The sequence below is a fragment of the Lactuca sativa genome, chromosome 4 (genome assembly GCF_002870075.4).
Source record: "Lactuca sativa cultivar Salinas chromosome 4, Lsat_Salinas_v11, whole genome shotgun sequence".
In the NCBI taxonomy this organism is placed as follows: Eukaryota; Viridiplantae; Streptophyta; class Magnoliopsida; order Asterales; family Asteraceae; genus Lactuca; species Lactuca sativa.
In genome coordinates this window covers 217947137-217952164 of record NC_056626.2, presented here as the reverse complement: position 1 = coordinate 217952164, position 5028 = coordinate 217947137, and positions in this window count along the sequence as shown.

Here is a 5028-nt window from a genome sequence, read left to right as displayed (position 1 = left end):
CTCTGCACTTGGAACAGAAGTTTCGACACCTTGTGTGCAACTGTCTCATCCATTGGCTCAGGCTCTTGAGTTGGCTTTGGGATTGCAGAATCATAAGTTGTTTTTGAGGGTTTCTTAGTTCTTTTGAGAACCCCTGTTTTTGTAGGTTTGATGTATTTTACAAACTCCTTTGTTACTTCGGGTTGTTTCTCAACATGTTTCTTCTTCTGATATTTTGACTCTTTTTGAGTAACCGTGGTGGTAAAACAGTCATTGTAGTGGTGGAATCAATCGAAAGCAAGTAATTGATCAACAAAGGATCAGTTGGATCAACCAACTTAAGCATCGAATTAGGAATTCGAACAACATTAGGAAAGACATTAACATCATCCATAGAAATCCTTGGACCAGCTATTGTTGGAAATTCATCAGATTCAATTCCATCAGGAATGAGAATATTTTCCTAATTGTAAATTTCTTTCAAAATAAGTCCCCAAAACTAAGCACTTGATATTCTTGTTGCTAGTTTCGTGTGAGAGATTGAGATTCCAAATTCTTCCTATAAGGGTGATGCATAATCAACATTAAGACCATAGTATAACCCTAACACTACAAAATATATATTTCAAGCTTGGCATTGTCGAGCTCGGAGCTTCTTCCTGTCAAACATCTCAGAGCTATCCCAAACAGGAAACTCCAAACACATGGATCTTTCGCTTTTCTTAGTTGGATAAGAACCTTCACAAGTTTCGTTACCAAGTAAAGGCAATTTTGTCTGCATGGAGGCTGGGCGTATTCGCTTATGGGATTGTTAAGCGAAATCATGTGCCAAAGAATGCGAAATCTAGGTTTTGAGTTGGTAATACGAAAAACCTCAAGGATTTCTATTTTTTTGTGTGTCAAAGAATGAGGTAGAAGCATTAATAAAAAATAGTGAGTATCATTCGACATGAAGAGAGATGAATAATTGCTTGTTGGTGTCCCCTGAATTATAATCGAATACTCGTTGATGAGTATCGAATGGACTCTTTTTCTTTTGGTTTCGAAGGTGGATTTAATTTAACTTAAGATCACAACTTAACATAAGTGTGATTTTGTTGTGCAAAATTACTTGGATGACTAGTGTAGTAAAAAACAAGTATGGTTGGTGATGACTATAAGTAACAAAAGTTCAGAGGAGATAATCAAATGAAAATCTCATTCCAAAAAGTCTTTGAGGCTTTAACGACAACATGACGCATCATGCTTCTAGGGACACTTAACTAGTACATAGTTTTGAGTGATACATGTTTCCTTCATGATTATTCTCATGTAGCATGCGAAAGAGCATCATGTTGGTCATTGAGATTCCAACGAAAATATATTTTCATGTTAAAAGAAAAAACAAATTTAAGAAAATGTTATTAGAGTTGTGATTTTTTCTTTTAAAAAAATAGAAACAAAAATAAAAGAAAATCTTTTTGGATTTTTTATTTTTGAAAAAGCAAAAACAAAAATAAGAAATTCTCTTTGCATTTTTGATTTTTGAAAAACCAAAAAAAAGAACTTTAAAACGTTACCTAGATACTTTCGACCCATAAGTTAATAGTCATCAAAAAAAGGTTGTGCGTCGAAGCTCTTGCATCAGATGTGAATTGAAATCCTATACTGAACGATTCAGTATGAAGTCAAACGCAAACGCAGCCGAACGCTTAACATGAGCAGTAACCTCTAAATAGAACACCAACAATCGAAAGTGAATAAAACACACGAAAGTTTTACCCAGTAAACGAAAGTAATAAAGGAAATCGGAAGTAAATAAAACAAATGTTCAAGTGAAATTCAAGAAAAATATGGAACATAGCATGTTTCATTATTCCCAATCCATTCAAAATCCTTAAGAATGATTTTTCATCTAAAGGTTTTGTGAAAATGTCAGCAAATTGATCTATTGTTTTGACAAAATGGACTTCAATGTCTCCATCTTCAGCGTGGTCTTTGGTAAAATGATAACGAAGAGCAATATGTATCATTTTTAAATGTTGGACTAGATTATAACAAATGTGAATTTCACTTTGAGAATCGGAGTATAAAGGTATTTTGTTCATGTTGATTGCATTGTCTCGCAATTGGCTTTGAAATCAAATCACGTGTGATGTGCATGCAACAATAGCGATATATTCTGCCTAAGATGTCGAAATAGAAATACAAGTATTCTTTTTTAATTGCCGTCTCACAAGTTTCCCATCCAGAAATTGACACCAGTTGTGCTCTTTCGATCCAATTGACATTGACCTAGGTCCACATCAGAAAACGCTTGGATAAAAATTCATGTCTTCGATGGATATCGCAAGCCTAACGAAACTATATGTTTGACATAAGATAAGATATTGTTGACTACATTATAATGGGGTTCTCTTGGATTCGATTCCTCCCTGACACAATTAGATACAATAAACATAATATCAGGTCGACTTGCAGTTAAATACAAAAGCGAATCAATCATGCACCTATACATCGTGAGATCCACAATAGGCTCATCCAACAAAGGACTTAAGCACGTGCCGACAACCATAGGTACTTTGACTTTTGTGCTATTTGTCATGCCAAACCTTTCAAGCAAGTTTCGTGTATATTTCTCTTTACTGATAGAGATTTGTTCCCTGCTTTGACGAATACTTAACCCAAAAATTTATGAAAATTAGCGTGATCATTTCGAATTGACTTCTCATTAATTCCCCAAATGCCTTAGATAATGAAGGATCATTCGAACCAAAGATAATGTCATCGACATAAATTTGAACGAGCATCAGATGATCCCCTACTTTATTTTGAAATAAAGTAGAATCAACTAATCCTTATTTAAATTTAGCGATTTTCAATAAATTTAGAAAACACTATCGGTATCCCATCTGAAACCTCTACTTCACAGAGAGGTGGCAGACGCAACAACAGAGGAACAAATCGCTCATGTTGGACAACATCTCAAGCACATAGGGGCCGACACAACGACAACAATAGTTTTTGCCAGTTATGTAACATTGTAGGGCATTAGAATCAAGATTATTAGTAATTATCCAAGTTTCTGAAAGACAACAGTACTACCATCAGTAACCGTGATTCAAGAACTCCTATACCAAATGTCATAACATGTATTCCTTTAACTTGGTTATTTGACTGTGGCATCTCAAATCATATAACCTCTAATTGATCTACGTTTCATAACATCTCTAAATATGAAGGAACTAATGAAATAATACTTGGTGATGGTAAAGGTTTTAAAATATCTCATGTTGGAATTAAACACATTAACACACCAATCAAAACCTTATATTTACCAATTGTGTTATGTGTTCCAAATTTAGATTGAAACCTTTTATATATTGTTAAGTTGTGTAAGAACAATCGGGTTTCTATTGAATTTTTCCCACTTTATTTTTTTATTTTTTTTGTGAAGGATCTTCGCACAAGGGAGTAGGGGGGGTCTTTTAGGAGGCAAGAACCTTGAAGATTTTTACTATGCTAATCTGCCATCCATTTTTGCAAATCAATGTAACCACAAAAATCTATCCACTCTCCTGACACACTAAGTTAGGTTATGCATCCATCAAAGTCTCTTGTCACAAAGATAGATTTTAGTTCTAATCAAATTTCCTATTCTTGTATGCATTTTTCTTCTTGTTCAATCGATAGAATCCATATGCTACCTTTTGGTCCAAATTCATTTTTTGCTACAAAACAACTTGAATTAACATATTTTGATGTGTAGTTCTTGTTCAAACTTTAATTGACAATTTCAGTTATTACGTCATTTTTGTAGATTACTACTTGAAATATGTTTGGCTCTATCCTATGAAATGGAAATATGATGTTGCAACACTATTACCTAAATTCAAACTCCTTGTTGAGAATTTCTTCCAAACACTACTGGTATCAATATTCATTGACAATGGTAGTGAATACCAAAGTTTTGCACAGTTTCTACATGCTCATGACCTCTCTCACTTCACCACCCCACCACATACTCATGAATAGAATGGTGTAGCTGAACAACGATACTGTCATGTGGTTTAGACTTGACTTCCTCTCTTTCACTATGCCAAATTACCACTTACCTTTTGGTCTCTTGTGTTTCAAACGATTGTCTATATTATAACCAACCACCAAACTATACCAAACTCAAATGCGTTGGTTTTCTTTGCATTCCATGGCTAAGGCCTTACACTAACTCCAAGCTTCCGCCACGATCAGCCCTATGTCTTTTCCAAGGTTAATCCACTTTAAAATCCTCTTACAAAGGTTTTGAGCCTACCACATGCTACCTATACAACTCTCATCATATTCAGTTTATTGAATCTCATTTTTCTTCCCATTCTTCTTCCCCCACCTTACCAACTGCCCATGATTTCTTTAAAATCTCAACAATTACTAATGCATCAAACTCCTTTTCAGCAATCGATTCATCAAAAATATCTTCATCTTAAGGGGTGTTTGTTTTTTATGCGAAGATCTGGGCAACCACTTTTGTCTGCGCCGCGCAGACAACGCGCAGACATATGACCTCGTAGAGTGTTTGTTTTTTGGAAGTGTGCAGATCAAAAAACGTCTGCGCGAGGTCTTCTTTACGCAGACCTGGACCACTGTCTTCAAAGGTCTTCAGACCACATTTTTACCTTAAAAAAAACCACCAGTTTTTTTTTCTTTCTTTTTTTGCTGAAAATGCATTTTTAATATTTATAACGGGAAATTAAGTTTGAAAAAATAATTTATTTCAACAGCTGCAGACGTTAAAAACAAACAATCTTCTTATTGCAGACGGCAGACATGTGGTCCACTTCTTCTGTCGCAAAGGCTTGTAGATGTGATCCGCAGACTGCAGACATTTTGGCTTCAAAAAAACAAACAACACCTTTGTGACTCCTACACCTCATGTCCTGCCACACCAAATACCATGTCCAGATTCACCATCCTACCCTCTAACCCTACCTCTCAACCAACCTCACCAATGTCAACTATATCTCCTCAGCCTATACATCATTCTAATCCACATACCCTTCCATCCACACTATT